This window comes from Callithrix jacchus, chromosome 2 (genome assembly GCF_049354715.1).
Source record: "Callithrix jacchus isolate 240 chromosome 2, calJac240_pri, whole genome shotgun sequence".
NCBI lineage: Eukaryota > Metazoa > Chordata > Mammalia > Primates > Cebidae > Callithrix > Callithrix jacchus.
In genome coordinates, this window is record NC_133503.1 from 162,616,823 (window position 1) to 162,639,511 (window position 22,689).

At 42.9% G+C, this 22,689-nt stretch overlaps 1 pseudogene; it reads right to left on the reverse strand.

Annotated features, from left to right (window-relative positions):
• Window positions 1–19,875, reverse strand: part of LOC100405567 (PRELI domain containing protein 3B-like) — a 40,228-nt pseudogene extending 20,353 nt beyond the window's left edge.
• Window positions 19,876–22,689: the final 2,814 nt, after the last annotated feature.

The window sequence follows — 22,689 nt, forward strand, 5'->3', positions numbered from 1 at the left end:
CATGTCCCTACAAACGACATGAACTCATCATTTTTGATTGCTGCATAATATTCCATGGTGTATATGTGCCACATTTTCCCAGTCCAGTCTGTTGTCGATGGGCATTTGGGTTGGTTCCAGGTCTTTGCTATTGTAAACAGTGCTGCAATAAACATTCGTGTGCATGTGTCTTTATAGTAGACTGATTTATAGTCCTTTGGATATATACCCAGTAATGGGATTGCTGGGTCAAATGGAATTTCTATTTATAAGGCCTTGAGGAATCGTCACACTGTCTTCCACAATAGTTGAACTAATTTACACTCCCACCTACAGTGTAAAAGTGTTCCTATTTCTCCACATCCTCTTCAGCATCTGTTGTATCCAGAATTTTTAATGATTGCCATTCTAACTGGTGTGAGATGGTATCTCAATGTGGTTTTGATTTGCATCTCTCTAATGACCAGTGATGATGAGCATTTTTTCATATGATTGTTGGCCTCATGTATGTCTTCTTTTGTAGAGTGTCTGTTCATATCCTTTGCCCATTTTTGAATGGGCTTGTTTTTTTCCTGTAAATCTGTTTGAGTTCTTTGTAAATTCTGGATATCAGCCCTTTGTCAGATGGGTAAACTGCAAAAATTTTTTCCCATGCTGTTGGTTGCCGATTCACTCTAGTGACTTTTTCTTTTGCCGTGCAGAAGCTGTGGAGTTTCATTAGGTCCCATTTGTCTATTTTGGCTTTTGTTGCCAATGCTTTTGGTGTTTTGTTCATGAAGTCCTTGCCTACTCCTATGTCCTGAATGGTTTTGCCTAGATTTCCTTCTAGAATTTTTATGGTGCCAGGTCTTATGTTTAAGTCTTTAATCCATCTGGAGTTAATTTTAGTGTAAGGTGTCAGGAAGGGGTCCAGTTTCTGCTTTCTGCACATGGCTAGCCAGTTTTCCCAACACCACTGATTAAACAGGGAATCCTTTCCCCATTGCTTGTTTTTGTCAGGTTTATAAAAGGTTGTATGGTTGTAGATATGTTGTGTTGCCTCCGATGTCTCTGTTCTGTTCCATTGGTCTATATCTCTGTTTTGGTACCAGTACCATGCTGTTTTGATTACTGTAGCCTTGTAGTATAGTTTGAAATCCGGTAGTGTGATGCCCCCCGCTGTGTTCTTTTTGCTTAGAATTGACTTGGCTATGCGGGCTCTCTTTTGGTTCCATATGAAGTTCATGGTGGTTTTTTCCAGCTCTGTGAAGAAAGTCGATGGTAGCTTGATGGGGATAGCATTGATTCTGTAAATTACTTTGGGCAGTATAGCCATTTTCATGATATTAATTCTTCCTAACCAGGAACATGGAATGTTTCTCCATCTGTTTGTGTCCTCTCTTATTTCGTTGAGCAGTGGTTTGTAGTTTTCCTTGAAGAGGTCCCTTACGTTCCTTGTGACTTGTATTCCTAGGTATTTTATTCTTTTTGTAGCAATTGTGAATGGCAGTTCGTTCTTGATTTGTCTCTCTTTAAGTCTGTTATTGGTGTAGAGGAATGCTTGTGATTTTTGCACATGGATTTTATATCCTGAGACTTTTCTGAAGTTGCTTACCAGTGTCAGGAGTTTTTGGGCTGAGGCGATGGGGTCTTCTAGGTATACTATCATGTCATCTGCGAATAGAGACAATTTGGCTTCCACCTTTCCTATTTGAATACCCTTTATTTCTTTTTCTTGCCTGATTGCTCTGGCTAGAACTTCCAGTTATATATTGAATAGGAGTGGTGAAAGAGGGCATCCTTGTCTAGTGCCAGATTTCAAAGGGAATGCTTCCAGTTTTTGCCCATTCAGTATGATATTGGCTGTTGGTTTGTCATAAATAGCTTTTATTATTTTGAGATACGTTCCATTGATACCGAGTTTATTGAGGGTTTTTAGCATAAAGGGCTGTTGAATTTTGTCAAATGCCTTCTCTGCGTCAATTAAGATAATCATGTGGTTTTTGTTTTTGGTTCTGTTTATGTGGTGAATTACGTTTATAGACTTGGGTATGTTGAACCAGCCTTGCATCCCCAGGATGAATCCTACTTGATCATGATGGATAAGTTTTTTGATGTGCTGTTGCAATCGGCTTGCCAATATTTTATTGAAGATTTTTGCATCTATGTTCATCACCCCAAATCAACAGAATATACATTCTTCTCAGCACCACATCACACCTACTCTAAAATTGACCACATAATTGGAAGTAAAGCACTCCTCAGCAAATGCAAAACAACTGAAATCATAACAAACAGTCTCTCAGACCATAGTGCAATGAAGTTAGAACTCAGAATTCAGAAACTAACCCAGAACAGCAAAGCTTCATGGAAACTGAACAACTGGCTCTCGAATGTTGACTGGATAAACAATGAAATAAAGGCAGAAATAAAGAAGTTCTTCGAAACCAATGAGAACGAAGACACAACATGCCAGAATCTCTGGGACACATTTAAAGCAGTCTCTAGAGGAAAATATATAGCAATAAGTGTCCATATGAGAAGAGTGGAGAGATCCAAAATTGACATCCTATCGTCAAAATTGAAAGAGCTAGAGGAGCAAGATAAAAAAAAACTCAAAACCTAGCAGAAGACAAGAAAGAACTAAGATCAGAGCACCATCAGTCTTATCGCTGCTGTTTTGGCCGGCGCAGTGGGTTGCTCATATTTCGGCCCTGGGAATTAACAACTTGGACGTCCACTCAGAGACCTAATTTGAAAGTTGGTAATTACAAAGACGACAGGTGGATACATTTACAATAATGGGAAGAAACCAGTGTAAAAAGGCTGAGAATACCCAAAATCAGAATGCCTCTCCCTCTAAAAAGGATCACAGTTCCTCATCAACAAGGGAACAAGACTTGATGGAGAACGAGCGCATCCCATTAACAGAATCAGGCTTCAGAAGATGGATAATAAGAAACTTCTGTGAGTTAAAAGAACATGTTGTAGCCCAATGTAAAGAAACTAAGAACTTTGAAAAAAGGTTTGACAAAATCCTAATGAGAATAGACAACTTAGAGAGGAATATAAGTGAATTAATGGAAATGAAAAATTCAATGCAGGAACTACGAGAAGTATGCACAGGTTTAAACACTTGAATTGTTCAAGCAGAAGAAAGGATATCAGAGGTCGAAGTCCAACTTAATGAAATAAAACGAGAAGAGAAGATTAGAGAAAAAAGGATAAAAAGGAATGAGCAAAGTCTCCAAGAAATGTGGGACTATGTGAAAAGACCAAATTTATGTTTGATAGGTGTAGCTGAATGCGATGGAGAGAATGAATCCAAGCTGGAAAATATTCTTCAGGATATTATTCAGGAAAATTTTCCTAAACTAGCAAAGCAGGACAATATTCAACCCCAGGTAATACAGAGGACACCACAAAGATATTCCTCAAGAAGAGCAACCCCAAGGCACATAATCGTTAGATTCACCAGGGTTGAAACGAAGGAGAAAATACTAAGGGCAGCCAGAGAGAAAGGTCAGGTTAATTACAAAGGGAAGTCTATCAGACTTACAGTAGATCTCTCAGCAGAAACTCTACAAGCCAGAAGAGAGTGGGGGCCAATATTCAACATCCTCAAAGAACAGAACTTTCAGCCCAGAATTTCATATCCAGCGAAGCTAAGCTTCACAACTGAAGGAAAAATAAAATCTTTTATGAATCTTATATGAATAAAACTCAGAGATTTTATTACCACCAGGCCTGCTTTACAAGAGCTTCTGAAAGAAGCATTACACATAGAAAGAAACAACCAGTATTAGCCTTTCTAAAAATATACCAAAAAGTAAAGAGCATCAACATAAAGAAGAATTTACATCAACGAATGGATAAAACAGCCAGTTAACATCAAATGGCAGTAACCCTAAATTTAAATAGACTAAATCCCCCAATAAAAAAATACAGCCAAAACCCAATGGCATGTTACATCCAGACCCATTTCACATGCAAGGATACACAAAGACTCAAAACAAAGGAATGGAGAAAGATTTACCAACGAAATGGAGAGCAAAAATAAATAAATAAATAAAAAGCAGGAGTTGCAATTCTCATATCTGATAAAATAGATTTTAAAGCAACAAAGATATAGTGGTAAAAAGATCAATGCAACAACAAGAGCTAACAATCCTAACACCCAGATACATAGAGACTTAGACTCAATGAGACAGAAAATTAATAAGGATATCAAGGACTCGAACTCAGATCTGGAACAAGTAAACTTAATAAATATTTATAGAGCTCTCCACTTTAAATACACAAAATATACATTCTTGTCAATACTACATCACACCTACTCATAGGTTTAAATGAAACATTGATTGGCCATCATTAATACCTATTTTTTTTTTTTAGAATAAAGCAACATTTTCATTCTCTCTCCCTCTTTTTCTTTCTCTTTCTTTCTCTCCTTTATTCATTTTTTTTCTTTCCTTCTCTCAAAAAAAGAAAAAAAAAGAAATCAACTTGTAGACCTCTAGATCCAGGTCGGCAATGTCTCTCTCATTTCTTGATTTCCTTCCTTCCTTTCTCTCCCTCCCTCCCGCCCTTCCTCCCTCCCACCCTCCCTCCCTTCCTACTTTCCTCCCTTCCTGCCTTCCTCCCTTCCTAAAAAATAAAAACAAAACAAAACAAACAAACAAAAAACCTAGGAGTAGTATCTGACTTTGATGGAACCCCAGAGCAAAGGAGAGCCACCTCTTATATACACACAATTGCTCTGCTGCCATAAACTTCAACAGCTTGCATGAGAAAATTCACTTTAGAAGGAGAAATTGTGCAGTTTTAAACGACATTAATTTGTATAAAATAACTTGCTCTACTATAAACCACCATTAAAAATCAGTGTTTGGGTTTAGTTCTTGAATACTTTTGGAGTAAAAATCATCACTAAAGTAGTATATGACTCCAACAAACACATGCTTTTATTATAACAAAAAGTACTGGGCCGGGCGCGGTGGCTCACGCCTGTAATCCCAGCACTTTGGGAGGCCGAGGCAGGTGGATCACAAGGTCAAGAGATCAAGACCACCCTGGTTAACATGGTGAAACCCCGTCTCTACTAAAAATACAAAAAATTAGCTGGGCATGGTGGCACGTGCCTGTAATCCCAGCTACTCAGGAAGCTGAGGTGGGAGAATTGCCTGAACCCAGGAGGCGGAGCTTGCAGTGAGGTGAGATCATGCCATTGCACTCCAGCCTGGGTAACAAGCGCGAAACTCCATCTAAAAAAAAGGACTATATTGATTTGTCAACGTTTCATAACATAGTAAAGGTATTACCTTCCTTCGATTTATACTTTGTGCTTTAATATACTGTACCATGAGCTGGTTACATTAATTGGAAAAATAAATTCATTACTTGAAAAACAAAACAGAAAGTGAGGAGTGGAAATAGATTAAAGGGGACTAGAAGAAGATCCCTAGCCTTGTGCCTTCTGAGTTAACAACTGCAGGGTTCCAGGGCATCAACTCCAGACCAGACAATTCCAGGCAGCTATAAAAGTCTGCCCTGGTGAGTCTTGCCCAGGACCTGGAAGTCCAAGATGAAAGTGCCAGTGATTCAGCTCCTGGTGAGGGCTCTCCCCCTGTCTTGCCAATGGCCATGTTGCTGCTGTGTTCTCAGATAGCACGTGGGGGGGGGGGGGGAAGGAGAGAGAGAGAGAGATAGAGAGAGAGAGAGAGAGAGAGTAGAAGGGCAAGAGAAGAAAGGGAGAAAAGAAGAGGGACCTGGTATCTCATCCTCTTCTCATAAGGGCACCAATTCCATTATGAAACCCACCCTTACGACCTTATCCAAACTAAATTGTCTCTCAAAGGCTGTATCTCCAAATATCATCACCTTGGAGATTAATCAAAATTATTGTGAATTTTGGGGGAACATAATTCAGTACAGAACACCAAGTGTATGGGATGCTCTCATAATCTCTGCCCATTTAAGGGCCTGCAGCAACTAAGACTTGTTTCTTCCTGCAGGCATACCAAAAGAAGGGTTTATGTGTCCACACAACTTTAGTGTAAAGGCTTCTAGCTTTGACACCAAAATGCTTCGGCAGAGATGAAAAACATGCAGTAGAGAAAACACCTGGGATTTTACACTTTCCTGTACCCTTAAATGTTAAAAATCAAAGCCCATAAATTAGATAATGGCATTAATTTAGTCTAGCTGTGATTACGTCAATCTTTTCACATAGTGACAGTTCTAAGTATCAATATAGAGAAGCTTAGATGCTTCATTTTATTGAAATGTGGAACTAGAGCTGTGTTTGCTTTGCAGTTATTCTTAGACTAGTTAGATGTCAATGATCCATGTCATAAAAAATAAGTAGATGGTGAAAGATGAGTTAGAGTGTTTTTGTGGTTTGGTGGTGGAGGGGTCTTCCCATCTCATCATCCTCACTTTCTGTTCTGAAGTCTCAAAGTCTGCTTTTTTTCTTTTTGTGAAACCACACTCTGCTGGGTGCAGTGGCTCACACCTGTAATCCCAGCACTTTGGGAGGCAGGGGTGAGTGGATTACAAGTCGGGAGATAGAGACCATCCTGGCCAACAGGCTGAAAGCCCATCTCTATAAAAATACAAAAATTAGCTGGGTGTGACAGTGCATACCTGTAATCCCAGCTACTTGGGAGGCTTAGGCAGGAGAATCACTTGAACCAGGAAGTCAGAGTTTGCAGTGAGCCGAGATTGTGCCACTGCTCTCCAGCCTGGTGACAGAGTGAGACTCTGTCTCAAAAAACAAAAACAAAAACAAACAAACAAAAAACAATGAAAAACACACACTCACACTCCGCTGATAACCCATTATTCCATTAACCAATTAATCATTAACCCATAAATGGATTAAGACATCAAAAGGGCAGAACCCTCAAGACCCAAACACTTATTAAAGGCCTTACTTCTCAATATTGTTACATTGGGGGATTAAGTCTCAACCTGAGTTTCAGAAGGGACAAACATTCAAACCACAACATCCCTGAATGCCAATTAATTGTAAAGAGAAATTATCTTAGATGACATGATGGTGATTTCAATTTGAAACTTTTTAAAGGTCTAGGGGATAAAGAAACTATGAATGCATCCCTGGCTTTGGCTCCCTCAGGCTGCCTCTGTGTGTAACACCCAGGTTAGATTACCCACTAAGGGTCCCTCTGGGCTGGCCAATCTGAAAGCAATACAGAATTGTGTAATCCAAGGGCTTCAGAACATAGGGGAGAGGTGTTTCATCCAGTCTCACAGCAGGCATCACACAGCCTTTTTTTTTTGAGACAGAGTTTCACACTGTTGTCCAGGCTGTAGTGCAGTGGTGAGATCTCGGCTCACTGCAATCTCTGCCTCCTGGGTTCAAGCAATTCTCCTGCCTTAGCCTCCAGAGTAGCTGGGATTACAGGCATGTGCCACCACACCCAGCTATTTTTTTTTTGTATTTTTATTACAGATGGGATTTCCCATGTTGGCCAGGATGGTCTTGATCTCCTGACCTCATGATCCACCTGCCTCGGCCTCCCAAAATGCTGAGATTACAGGTGTGAGCCACCACACCTGGCTGAATCACCAGCTTTTGTGTTTTTATGCTCTTCTGGCCAAGTGGGTGGTCCTAATCAGATAATAGAAGCATAGTGGTGATATTAATTCTAGGAGCAAATTATAACAGAAGATGGGATTAGTGGGATTAACATAAAACCCTAACATCTTAAATAAAATTACCTAGAGTCAACCTCAGTCTGTGATAGGGTGGTTTAAGAGATAAATAGAAAATGTACTTAACCTGTGGAGGGAACACTCTTTTGAGGAACCCCAGTTAATGTGCCTCAATACACATTACTAGTCCTGGAGCAGAGACTGGAATCTTGTTTTCCAGGCAGATAAAAACTTGGGAGAGAGGGGTGTCCTCATAAAGCAGGAGCAGCCATGAGAAACAGACCTCTCCAACACCGAACTGGGAAGGAAGGGGTGATTTATTTTGGCTGGGAGCAAGGCAGCATAGCTGCCTAACAGCCAAACTCATCTAACAAAGAAAATGTCTGTCTTTATAAAGGCTCACAACTCTAGAAATTACACGTGAAAGTGTCTTGGGTTTACAGCCCAAGGGTCTTGCGTTTAGAAATTACACGTGAAAGGTCTTGGTCCATGGAGTTGGCATCGAGTATGAGCCTTAGGTGGGGATTTGATCTTGTTTAGGTAAAAACGATGCCTTCCAGAAAGATTCCTCCATACCATGCCTGTGACCTATAGGAGATGTACCGTGGTAAGCAGTAGGGGTCTTATTTTTAACCTAGCTGGTGGTGCCAACCAGTCCCCCTTCTGGCTGACTTCTAGCTTCTCCTTTTGAGATGCAATGCAGAAGGCTGAAGAAGATTAAGGGTCTCCTTCCTCATTCCCCCCTTTGAGACTCTCACTCTATAATATTAGTGTGAAGTCTCACTTTCACTCTCATTTTCCTGATCCTCTAAAGAAACTGATTGATAATGATTCATATAACATACTTGTGATGTCATTTTCTGGCTACAGGGGGAGTAAACAAGGGAGTAGCAAGCGAACACCTACTATTATTATAACACTTATTATGAGCATCTTGAATCCTCCTAAGGATGAGAACCAACCTCCAAACAAGGACTCAGGGTTCAATCCGTGCCACACCTGCACAGGCAGTTTGGTCATGTCTCTTACAATATCCCCAACTGCTTGACCCTGTGCAGGCAGCAGCTGGTTAGATTGAATTTTCCACAGACTGCTCTTTCAGCTGCCAGCAAATAATCTAAGGCCAGCTGGTTCTGATAAATTGCATTTCTCATTTGAGTTTCTTGTCCAGCCAAAAGGGACAGAACTTCGCCCGTTTCATTAGTGAGTATTTCCAAAACAGCCTACAACCGGATGATCCAATTGAGTATGTAAATAGAAATCCAGTATGCCCATGAGCCATCCTCTGCCCATGGGGCTGGCCCATAGTACTCAATAATTCTCGCTGGTGGCCACTCATTATCTTTTCATTCACCTCTCTAGACTTCTTTTCTCCCAGGCGGAGTAGACTGGATATCCTAACAACTCACCTGTCTTAACAGATAATAGGAAAAAAGAAGGCTTGATGATGCCTATGACACAGCTACCTGTCCATCTTTCAGGCAGCTGTACGTATGCTCTATGTCTGCATATTCAGTACGACCCAATGGGGCTGTCCAGTCTCTCCGGTACCCAGGATGATTTCAAGCATCCTGCAATTTTGGAAATTGTAGGAGGGGGTTCTTTTCTGTATAGTTTGAGCTCCATCAGGATACAGTATCCACTGTTTCATTAAACAGCCGCTGCCCTAAGCAGCTAAGCTTTCCAACTGGAACAGTGAAATCTGTTCCTTCTCTGGCCAAACAGTATTGCCCAATAATAAAAACCTTTAAAACCCAGAAACTGTTGGTTTGAATCCTTTGAACTGAAGTCAGGTCAGGGACAGGGTCAGAGGGTAATAACTCACAGGCTTCCCATGGCCATCTATCACCCATGGTGGTCCCTCCACATACATAGCAAGAAGTGACATTAAGGGAATGGGCCACATTTTCAGCAAGTTGTTGGAACAAGTTGTCTTTTTCAGAAACTCTGGCATTGGCTCATTTAATATATCACAGAAGGGCTGGTACACTGGCCGGGCTGAATGTTTCTGGATTTTTCCCTGAATCTGGATGCTGACTTCAGAATCACGTCCTTTTCCATCAATTCCTAGCACTACATTCTCCCCTTTTTCCCATTTGGGGTCTTGGGGGTTCGTGATTATTAATTCTACTGGGTTACAATGACCTGAGACGCAGGGGACATTACCCCATGGAATGGTGTCCCTCCCTTTTACAAGGTGAATGGGATCATTTGTATTATTTTTCCAAGTGGTCCAGATGATGCCTGACTCCAAAATACATTTAGTGCACCAGTAGATTTTCTGGCAGATATAATTATGCTCTCTTGCATAACGTTGTTCCCATCTGAGGGAACCACAGCACCCCCTACTGGAATGATAGGCATTGATGGCTGCACAGACATCAAACCTCAGGGTAACCTGTTTTGGGCTTCCCTTCTCCTCTGTTTTAGCGATTAGCTTAGTAGGGCTGTTCCATCGCCCTGTTAGGAGTTTAATTTCAAAAGTCATATGCGTAGGTGGCTTTGATGGATCGTAGCAGACAGCAGACATTGGGCTGTCCATTCCCTGGATTATACACCTTATACTGAGTATCATTATATAAATAGGTTCCCTTCTGTGTCCCTGTACATTCATAACTACTGTAGAGTAAAAGGATGGCAGTAACTTTATGTCCTACCTTAGTAACCTGGTGTACACACTGAGAGCATTCTTCAAAATTAGTTAATGTCCCCACAGCCCTACTGTACAAGTCCAAATATTAAGAAGAGTAATCCCATGATGAACTTCCTCATGCTTCGCGCGTGTACCAGCCAGCTTCTGGGATGTGGCTGGAACAGGGCTTGTTGTTCTTAAGGTGATTCTGCAGTCATTATCTGGGTCTGGTCTAGCTTCCCGAGTTTCAGCTGCTGCAGGTTTGACGTGGCTGTGGTGGATCCAGGCTGGGATTCCCTCTACCTTTACAGCTGTGGAAATGGTCAGGATCAAGGTTTGGGGTTCTTTCCACCTGGCTTCAGAGGGACTGCATCCCAGTCCTTCAATCACATGGGATTACCTGTGAGAAAGGGTGAACTGGGGACATAGCTTACAGGACATCTTTCATTTATCCAGGTTGAAATATCGTGAGTGGTTTTCCCTAGAGCTTGCAGCTGTCATCCTAGCTTAATCCTCCCCGACTCCCGAGGAGCTCCTGGGGGTGCCCACAGTCTGAGAGGGGGCCTATGATACAGGACTTCATAGAGGGAACATTGGGAGTACATCTAATGTTGAATAACACCAAGGGAAGTGCCTATGCCCACTTTAATTGTTTTCTGACACATTTTCCAGGCTCTGTATCCGCTCCACCATTTGATGGAGAAAGTCCTTTCCAATCTGAATTTTTTTTTCCATCCTGAATTTAACAGGTCTTTTTCTTTGTACAGTGCTCCATGTACTTGAAGAGTTAGAAAGGCATACCGGGAATTAGCATAAGAGTTCACAGTCTTATCTTCACTCAGTTCTAGGGCCCAGGTCAGATCAGTAAGTTCAGCCTTCTGAGCCAAAGTACCCTGAGGCAGTGGCACAGTCCGGTCCCTATTACTCCCCTAACAGGCTCAGGTATTCAGTTAACCTAGCATTTTTTAATCAATGATGTCCGTTGGTATTCATTAGAGTCACTACTGTGTGGGATGCTTTGATATTTAAATTTTGCCCTACAGTTGATGTTAGAAATTTAACTGCCATTTTTTCTTTTTCTGACACATACAGCACGAGAGGCTTTGTTAAATCAGGTAGCCCCAAAGCTGGAGCTGACATAAGTTTCACTTTAAGATTCTGCTAGGTCTGACACTGCTGGGCTCCACCATTTAAAGGGTTCCTTGTCTTCTCTCTTTGTTACATTGTATAGGGGTTTGGCCAGTACTGCGAAGCTTGGAAGCCACAATTTACAGAAACCACGATTCCCAGGAACTCTTTCACCTGCCTTTTAGTTTTGGGTTCTGGCAGGTTGCAAATGACTTGTTTCCTCTCTGCTCCTAGTCTGCACTCTCCCTGCCGGATGGTGAACTCCAGATATTGCACTTGCAATTCGCAAATCTGGGCTTTCTTTTTAGACACTATAAAGTGTATAAGTGGGTATAAACCCACAGTCCTCCAGGTGCCAAAGTAAAGCATTTGTTTCTTTAGCACACCTGACTGCCGTGGGGTATCCCAATAAAAGGTCACCAGCATATTGGAGCAGCATGCAGCCTAAGTTCTTAGCAAGAAACTTCTGGGGAATCACGGGCTAGTGCCTCCCCAAAGATGGTGAGAGAATTCTTCAACCCCTGGGAAGCCGGGTCCAGGTGTACTGGGTGGTCACACCTGTTTCTGGATTTTCCCATTGGAATGCAAATAGTTTCTGACCCTCTGAGGCACCTTTGATGCTAAAGAAAGCATTCTTTAAGTTGCTTAATCAGACTACACTGACTTCGCACTCACTTGCACCCAACTCGTGCACATCGTTGGGATTATTGCCAGCAGAGGATAGTTGGTTCACTTGCTTCAATGCGATCCCCATCAAACTACCAATGACCTTCTTCTCAGAACTGGAAAAAAACACCTTAAACTTCATATGGAACCAAAAGAGGGCCTGCATAGCCAAGTCGATTCTAAGCAAAAAGAACAAAGTGGGAGGCATCACACTACCAGACTTCAAACTGTACTGCAAAGCTAGTCATCAAAACAGCATGGTACTGGTACCAAAACAGAGATAGAGACCAATGGAACAGAACAGAGGCCTCAGAGGCAACACAACATGTCTACAACTTAAACATAAGACCTAACAACATAGAAACCCTAGAAGAAAATCTAGCCAAAACCATAGGCATAGGGAAGGACTTCATGAACAAAACACCAAAAGCATTGGCAACAAAAGCCAAAATAGACAAATGGGACCTAATCAAACTCCACAGCTTCTGCATGGCAAAAGAAACAGTCATTAGAGTGAATGGGCAACCAACAGAATGGGAAAAAATGTTTGCAGTTTACCCATCTGACAAAGGGCTGATATCCAGAATTTACAAAGAACTCAAACAGATTTACAAGCAAAAAACAAGCAAGCCCATTCAAAGTGGGCAAAGGATATGAACAGACACTTTACAAAAGAAGACATACATGAGGCCAAGAAACATATGAAAAAATGCTCATCATCACTGGTCATTAAAGAAATGCAAATCAAAACTACATTGAGATACCATCTCACGCCAGTTAGAATGGTGATTATTAAAAATTCTGGAGTCAACAGATGCTGAAGAGGCTGTGGAGAAATAGGAACACTTTTACGCTGTTGGAGGGAGTGTAAATTAGTTCAACCATTGTGGAAGACAGTGTGGCGATTCCTCAAGGACCTAGAAATAGAAATTCCATTTGACCCAGCAATCCCATTACTGGGTATGTACTGAAAGGATTATAAATCATTCTGTTATAAGGACACATGCACACAAATATTTGTTGCAGTGCTGTTTACAATAGCAAAGACCTGGAACCAACCCAAACGTCCATCAGTGGTAGACTGGACAGGGAAAATGTGACACATATACACCATGGAATATTATGCAGCCATCAAAAACGATGAGTTCATGTTCTTTGTAGGGACATGGATGAACCTGGAAACCATCATTCTCAGCAAACTGACACAAGAACAGAAAATTGAACATGGCATGTTCTCACTCATAGGCGATGTTGAACAATGAGAACACATAGACAGAGGGAGTGGAGCATCACACACTGGGATCTGTTGAGGGGAAATAGTAGAGGGACAGTGGGGGGTGGGGAGTTGGTGAGAGATAGCATGGGGAGAAATGCCAGATATAGGTGAAGGGGAGGAAGGCAGGAAATCATGCTGCCATGTGTGTACCTATGCAACAATCTTGCACGTTCTTCACATTTACCCAAAAACCTAAAATACAAAAAAAAAAAAAGTCCTTTCAGCATTTTATGTGGATCTGAATGCCTGTAAGGGCCTCTCAGGGAACTGGATATTGCTTTTACCTAACTGGCTAAGCCCCAGGCTTGACTTTTAATGAGCACAGGGGCCTGGTTGATTGCCAGTCCTTGCGAATTGTCCTCTGCCTGAACCTGTGGCCACTGCTTGGCTAGGGCAAGGGGTTCATTTCCATCCTGGTTAGGAAGAATCTCCACCTCTCTTCCTGAAGGACTGTGAGAGCCTTGATAATCCCTGCCTGAGGCAGTTTTAGCTGCCTGAAGCCCTTATCAGTGAGGTGATAGCAGTAGTTCTTAGTTTGCATAAAAGTCTCTCCCCAAGGGAGGTAGGGGCAGTCTAGCAGGTACAAGAACTGATGTATAACTTCATGGCTTCCTGCCGAATAGGTCTGAGGCAAACAGAAAGACTGTTTCTCTGACACCCCGGTATCTCCAACAATATTGGTTGTTTTCTTTGATGCAGGGTTACAGGACTGTCATCTGGACCATGGGCTCTTTGGAGGCAAATGAGCCCGGCCCCGCTTTCCGTCCAGTGGCCCTTCCATCAGACTGAACAGAGCTCTTCCACTTTTTTTTTTTTTTTTTGAGACGGGGTTTCGCTCTTGTTACCCAGGCTGGAGTGCAATGGTGCGATCTCGGCTCACCACAACCTCTGCCTCCTGGGTTCAGGCAATTCTCCCGCCTCAGCCTCCTGAGTAGCTGGGATTACAGGCACATGCCACCATGCCCAGCTAATTTTTTGTATTTTTTAGTAGAGACGGGGTTTCACCATGTTGACCAGGATGGTCTCGATCTCTTGACCTTGTGATCCACCCGCCTCGACCTCCCAAAGTGCTGGAATTACAGGCATGAGCCACTGTGCCCGGCTGCTCTTTCACTTTTGTCTGAAGCCTGGTGCTTAAGATCGCCCTGGTTTCCTGTTAGCTGGGGGCGCTTGTGCTTCCAGTGTCCCACTTCCCTACAGTAAGCACACTGGTCACGCTGCAGGTGCAGGTGAGTAGACTGGGGTGGCTTTTCAGGAGTCCCCCCTTTCCCTGACCTCTTGGGGGGTACTCCTTTAATAGTGGCAGCTATCAATCAAGTCGGCATTTTGTGGAGCTTGACACTTGTTTTCTCTACAACTTTCTCTACGGCTTACCGCGTCTCTATTCACAAAACACCTGTTTAGCTAGTTCCAATAACTGTGAAGTATTCATGCCTGCAAATCCTACCTGTTTCTGCAATTTTCTCCTAATGTCTTCTGCACACTTACTAATGCCATATTTACCATGCATTAATTTTTGGGGCTCTCAGGATTGAAAGGAGTATACATGCAATAGGCTTCACCTAGCCTTTCATAAAGTTGAGTGGGGCTTTCCTCTTTTCTTTGAGTCATAGAGAAGTGAGCATCAGGCTCCACCAACTGCTGACTTGATAGCTGCCTCTATTAAAGGGGTGCCCCCAAGAAGCTCTCAGGATAGAAAGGAGTAGGCCTGTCATAAAATTGTGTGGGGCTTTCCTCTTTTCCTTGAGTAACCTCAGAGACTTTATTGATGTTTATAGCCCTCTGGGCTCCGTTTTTCAATTCTTCCAGTAAGGCCTCTCTGTACTGGATTAACCCCTGCATGGCCCTTGGAGTGTCTTGACCCTGACATACTCTTGGGGGTTCTGGTAATCTGCAGGAACATATTCCTCCAACCATTTAGAAGTGGCTTGGAGTACGCTTCACCTTTCATCCATGTTCAAAAGGTACGTAAGCAGCTGGTTGCAATCAGCCCAAGTGGGGTTATAAGTCTGAATAATAGTTTGCAGTAGGTCAATGAGAGCCTGTGGCTTCTTGGTATAAGACAAGTTGTTACATTTCCAGTTGATAAGATCAGCCAAGGTGAATGGCAACTATGTGAAAACATGTCTTTCTACCATGTGGCTGTTCTCATCCACTCCTGTATACCTTTGCTCTCTTAAAGGCATCCACACGCCTGCCTTGGGTCACAGATGGGAAGTGGGCAGCTATGGGAGAAGTCTCTCCGCCTTCTTTCTTGTCTGCTCTGGGTGGTTTAGGGGTGTGCAATTCTGGCAGGGGTACTGAGGTTTCATGGCCAGAGGCAGGGAGTCCTTGAGGAGGAGGGGGTATTACTGGTAAAAACCCTTCTGCCGTCAGATCTGCCAGGACCTTAGGAGTCAGTGTCTCTGCCACTGAATCTGCCAGGACCTTGGGAGTCCGTGTCTCTGTTACTGAATCTACCAGTACCTTGGGAGTCCACATCTGTTGGCAGGTAGAGAGGGTTTTTTTCCTAGCTGCCTGTCCCTTCGCCACTAGCACGGTTGCTGCCTGTCCTTTCAGCCACTCCGGAGGGTTTAGAATGAACTACAACCATGAATTTATGTACAGGAATTGATCAGGGTGTCCTGGCTCGCCACATATAATCTCATGCCATACTTTGGAGACAAGAGACCTGTCTAGGCTCCCCTCTGAGGGCCAATTCACCCCAAATGCTGGCCAGTCTACATCACATAAAGTCCTTAGCTTCTCTGGTGTCATAGTTACTCCATAAACCCCACCAAATCCCTTCTTGAAATTTTTCAGCATGGTCCCTAAAGAAGTGGGCTTGCTATGAGTGTGACCCACGTTTACGCACAGAAAGACAGTGCTCACAGACAGTTAAGAGAGTGTTACTACAGCAGTTCCCGCCCAGCAAGGTGCTCCACACCCTCTGTTACACATTCGCTTCAGGCTGGCAGAATCACCCCCTGCCTTCTCGGAGAGTGTTTCAAATGCTACTTGGCACTGGAGTGTTTGTAAATCTCTTCACAACGCCTAGGTTGTTAACATGTCTCCTTTAAGAGCTGCATGCAGATCGTCTCTAATCCCAACAAGTCCCACAAGTCGCTCAGAGCTTGGGGTCCCCTCTAACAGGCTGGCTGCTCCCACATTTCATGGCTGATGAGTCCAGTTGGACCCCTCCATTTATCACTTACAACAATCGCACTCCTCCCTCCACCCATCATGAGGGTCCCCACTTGGGTGTGAGGAGCTCCTTTCAGGGCATTGGTTGAAGGCAGTGGTGCTGTTGATGCTCCCCCAGAATTGGAGTTCAGCCAGGGAAGCTTAGTGGATACTTTGCTTGTGCCAGAAAGAATTTAAGGGCAAGCCAACAGAGTAATGTGGAAGCAAGTTTATTAAGGAAACAAAGGAACAAAAAGAAGGCTACCTTGTAGTCAGGGTAGCACCAGCCGGTGAGGCAGCTAGCTGGCTGTTTTACGACCAGTTCTTGATTATATGCTAAATGAGGGGTGGATTATTTCTTTAGTTACCTGGGAAAGAGCCAGGAGCTTGTGGACTAGGGGTTTCTCCCCCTTACAGAACATACACAGTAACTTTTGGGCATTGCCATAGCATTTTGTAAACAGCCATTGCTCAGGTGGTAGTGTCTTTTAGCATTCCAATGCATAATAATTAGCATATAATGAGCAATGAGGGCAACCAGAGGTTGCTTTTGTACCATTTGGGCTTTAGCTGGTTTGGGCTCTTTTTTTTTTTTTTAAAAGGAATCTTGTGTGGGGTATTGTGACCTGTGTCTTGGGGACCTGGCCTTCTATTTGTCTTGAGAAACTGTTCCTGCCAAACTCCTGTCTCACTGTGAGCCATGAACAAGATAAGATTTTTTTCCCTTTCTGGGTTCTTCTGTATTTCAGGCATTGATTGTGAGCAGTTTATGGAGGCATCCTGGGTATGTGCCTTTTCAACTCTGCAAGTGTTGGAATCTTATCTGAGTAGGACCATCCAATTGGCAAGAAGAATATAATAGTGTAAACTGGTGTTTCCTGTTGTGAGACTGGATAGAACACCTTCTTTCCTGTGTTCAGGAGCCCTTGGATTACACAATTCCATATTGCTTTCAGATTGGCCAGCCCAGAGGGACCCTTAGTGGGTAATCTAACCTGGGTGTTGCACACAGAGGCAGCCCTGAGGGAGCCAAAGCCAGGGCTGCATTCATAGTTTCTTTATCCCCTAACCTTTAAAAGGTTTCAAATTGAAATCACCATCATGCCATCTAAAATAATTAATTTCTCTTATCGTTGGGAAATCTTTAAGGTACTTTGGAGAAAAAGAACTAAATAAGGAATGATCGCCATCATAGAGATGTTGTGGGATGTTGTGGTTTGAATGTTTGTCCCTTCTGAAACTCATGTTGAAAGTTAATTCCCAGTGTAACAATATTGAGAGATGGAGCCTTTAAGAAGTGATTGGGGCTGGGTGTGGTGACTCATCCCAGCACTTTGGGAGGCCGATGTGAGCAGATCAAGAGGTCAGGAGTTTGAGACCAGCCTTGACAACATGGTGAAACCCCATCTCTACTAAAAACACAAAAATTAGCTAGGTGTAGAGGCGTGTGCCTGTAACCTCAGCTACTTGGGAAACTGAGGCAGGAGAACTGCTTGAACCAGGACCGGGAAGGCAGAAGTTGCAATGAAGTGAGATCGTGCCACTGCACTCCAACCTGGGCTACAGAGTGGGACTCCGTCTCAAAAAAAAAAAAGTGGTTGGATCTTAAGGGCTCTGCCCTTTTGATGTCTTAATCCATTTACGGATTAATCATTAATTGGTTAATGGAATAATGGGTTATCAGAGGAGTGGGAGTGTGATTTTATGAGAGATCTAAGCAGAACAATTATGTGTACATAGAAGATAGCTCTGCTTTGTTCTGTTGTTGGACAAAAGCAAGGTAGAGTTCTAAAGTGTGAAAAGCTTTAAAAATCTACGTTAAGGTGACTCAATGTCGATACAAACTTTCAAGTACTTAAAAAAATTAAAATTTTGCTTATACACTATTGGTGAGAGAGTAAATTAGTTCATCCATTGTAGAAAACAGTGTGGTTATTCCCCAAAGACCAAAAAAAAAATGACAGAAATATCATTTGATCCAGTAATACCATTACTGGGTTTGTACCAAAGTGTTTGTACAAATTCTTATATCATAAAGATACATACTTGTGTTTGTTCATTGCACATAAACATTCATGCAATAGCAAAGACATTAAATCAACCTAACTGATCATTAATGATAGACTGATAAAGAAAATGTGGTACATATACACCATGGAATACTATGCAGCCATAAAGAGAATGAAATAATGTCTTTTGCAGGAACATAGACAGAGCTGGAGGTCGATATCCTTAGGACACTAATGCTGGAACAGAAAAGCAAATACCACATGTTCTCACTTATAAGCCAGAGCTAAATGGTGAGAACACATGGACACACAAAGGAACAACAGATACCGGAGTCTATTGAGGGGTGGATGGTGGAAGGAGGGAGAGGATTAGGAAAAGTAACTAATGGGCACCAGGCTTCATACCTGGGTGATAGAATAATGTGTACGACAAACCCCCATGACACAATTTCACCAAAACAACAAATAACAAATTTGTACCCCAAACTTAAAACAAAAGTTAAAAATAACTTCTTTAAAAAATTGTTAAAATTTTACATAAACTCAAAATTAGAGTCATTTCAGACAACAGTAATTTCAGATGATCCCTTTTATTTAGACACCATGCCTCTCTTTGTTTTTATCTAAAGTCACAATCTTATATCAGCCTACTTTAAAAAAATTTTACTTAAAGTATATTTATATTTTTAGAATAAATATATTGCTAGCTTGGAGAGACGTGGAGTACTTGTCTACACATGTTTATTATCAATCCTCTACAAAGGCTGCTGCAGCCTCCATGGAGTTCTTATGCCTCCTTTTGCAGAAGCCGTCAATTCTTCAGTCTTAACAAGTAATTTAGTATGACTCATTCCAGTGTTTCTTGCCCTTTATTAGCATTTGGAGATATCATTCTTGCTATGAGTCCTTCAAGGTAACTGCTGAGGCTGACTGCTTTCACAATGATTATAGCTTCTTGAGTGTATATATATATATATATATATATATATATATATTTTTTTTTTTTTCTGGGTACAGATGATGTGGTTTGCATATAAGTCTCTCATCTGCTGAAACCATATTTGTAAGTGAAATATTAGTAGATTTAAGTTCCATTGTCTTCTCTACAGGATTAATTACAGAACATTCTAGCATGTATGTTTTGGTTCTTGCTACACCAATAGGAGACCTGCAGTTCCCACTCTTTTCAGAGAAGTCTGCATCTGTGCAACTCTCCAGAGGGATTTCCACACCATGCTCAGGTTCATAGGACTTGAGTATTTGTGCATTGCAGCTGCTGTAACAGTTTCCCACAAGTGGTTAAAGACGTACTCTGAAGTCCAGATCTTTATGGTGCAGGCAGTCGAGAGATGCGTGGGTGGCACAGGGGAAAATTAGACTAAGAGACTACACCTGCCCCACCCCACCCATAGCACCCCAAAATACTTTGCAGTGCCCAGGCGCCATTGACCCCACGGGAAGTATATCCCAAAACCAGCCTTCAGCCCTTATTATAATGTAACATTTAAAGCAGGTGTCCCCAACCCCCCAGGCAGCAGATCGGTTCGGGTTTGTGGCCTTTCGGGTCACAGCAGGAAGTGAGTGGCAGGCAAGGGCGCATCACTGCCTGAGCTCCTCCTCCTGTCAGATCAGCGGAGACATTAGATTCTCATAGGAGCGCCAACCCTATTGTGACCTTGCGCGCTCCTCCTGAGAATCTGATGCCTCATGATCTGAGGTAGAACAGCTTTATCCGGAAACTATCCCTGTCTCTTCACCTGCCACCCATAGAAAAATTGTCTTCCATGCAACCAGTCCCTGGTGCTAAAAATATTGGGGACCCCTGATTTAAAGAACACTGTTAATGTCTGTTCCCTGCCTTTATCTGGGGGGCCATAGTCAGTTTTGAAGCAACTCCAGCAAGTGATCCACCCAGCTGTCCCCTCCCACCGTTAGTAGCCACAGCTTTTCAAACCCCGTGGAATTTAGACTAAAGCATGATTGCGCCACTGCACGCCAGCCTGAACAACCCAGCCAGACACCATCTAAAAAAAAAAAAGGCTTGAGCTGGATCCCTGCCCTCTTTCTGTCTGCTGCAGGCCCATCTATACCAATCTTAGCTTACCAGCTCAAAATCAATTCCATAGGTGGAGAATAAATGAAAGGCTTTAATCAAAATGTACAAAGTGTACAGTTTCAAGGAAAGAACCATAGCAATTTTGAGTAAATCTAAAAAATCAGTTCCTGAGCATATTACATATTATTCATTCCATGAAGGGAGTTTTTCTAAATGAAAAATGTTTAGGAGGTTCAGGAGAGGAACAGCAAATTAAGGCATGTTCTCCACACAGAGACCTCAAGGCTCTTGTGCATGTGGGGCACAGTTCCAGTGTGAAAGTCTGCAGGGACAGCATGAGGGTCCCCACTGGGGTGCCTCGAGCTCCTTCCATGGCAGCAGTTGAAGTGGGGTGGGCCGCAGGCCTGCAGAGAGGTGGGGGTTCCTCTCCTTTCTGGGTTCCTTCCAGATGGAATTGTGGGTTTTCAGTAGCTTTTGGGGGTGGCCTGGACTTTAGAGGGTGCCCTGGATGTGCGTCCTTCCATCTCCGCAGGCGCTGGCATCTCCAGGCAGCTTCAGGCCACTACGGACCCCACCGTCCATAGCATGTGCATCTTCTTGAGTTGCTTGAAGGCTGTTTGTGGTTTCAGCCATTGACTCCTGAACATGGGCATCTCAAGGGCATTTTTGGCTCCTCTCATCTCCAGGAAGGGCTCTGTGCCCTGTGCAGGTGCAGTGCAGCAGCCAGTGCACAGGAGAGCTCCTGCAGAACTGATGCCATTGGCAAGAGTGGCGGCTCAGCACAGGGAAGACCCACAAAGACAAAGGAAAGCTTCCAGATAGCTGACCTCATGGAAGTTTCTGGAGGTTTATACACCCAGGGAGGACATGTGTATTAGTGTGTTCTTATGCTGTTAATGAAGACATACCCAAGACTGGGTAATTTATAAAGAAAAGAGGTTTAATTGATTCACAGTTCCACATGGCTGGGGAGAGTCCTCACAGTCATGATGGATGGCAAATAAGGAGTAAAGTCATGTTTTACATGGTGACAGGCAAGATAGCATGTGCAGGGGAACCCCATTGTATTTTATTTTATTTTTGAGATGGAGTCTTGCTCTGTTGCCCAGACTGGAGTGCAATGGCACATTCTTGCCTCACTGCAACCTCCACCTGCCAGGTTCAAGAGATTCTCCTGCCTCAGCCTCCCAAGTAGCTGGGATTACAGGCACCCGCCACGAATCCCTGCTAATTTTTTGTATTTTTAGTAGAGATGGGGTTTCACCATGTTGGCCAAGTTAGTCTCCAACTCCTGACCTTGTGATCCACCCACCTTGGCCTCCTGGAGTGCTGGGATTATAGACATTAGCCACTGCATCCAGCCAGGAACTCCTCTTTATAAAACCATCAGATCTCCTGAGACTGACTTACCATCATGAGAACAGCATGGGAAAAACCTGCTCTCATGATTCAATTACCTCCCACCAGGTCCCTTCCATGACACATGGTGGGGACACAGCAAAACCGTATTAGCATGGAAGCTCCACACCCCTTCTCCCTCCCATACCTTGCCCTCTGCATGTCCTCATCTGTATCCTTTGTAATATCCTTTACAATAAACCAGTGAACACAAGTAAAGGATTTCCTGAGTTCTGTGAGCTGCTCTAGCAAGTTAATCAAATCCAAAGAGGGGCTTGGGGAAATCACAACCTAAAGTAGGTCAGTCAGAAGTTACAGAGGCCTGGACTTGGAATTGGTGTCTGAAGCTGTGGGCAATCTTGTGGGACTAAACTCTCAACCTGCGGGATCCAATGCTATCTCCAGTAGTGCCAGAATGGAACTGTAAGACCTAACTGGTGCCTGCCGTAGGGATATATATGTATTTCTCTTCTATATGACGCCTTAGAGTAACAGCAGAAAATAACTATTCTGTCTTATTTTTCTTTAAATCACCAAAGAAAAGATTTCTTCTCCCTTTACTTTGGAAAAAATCTCTGATCCTTTTATTGAGATAATAAACCAGTCTTTGAGACATTATCAATTCTCATAAAAGTCTGGGTTTATAATAAGACAGAATCAGTCAAGTTACATAATCAAATTTATGAACCATTCAAACTGAAAGCTCCACACTTTCAAGTTGGGAGAT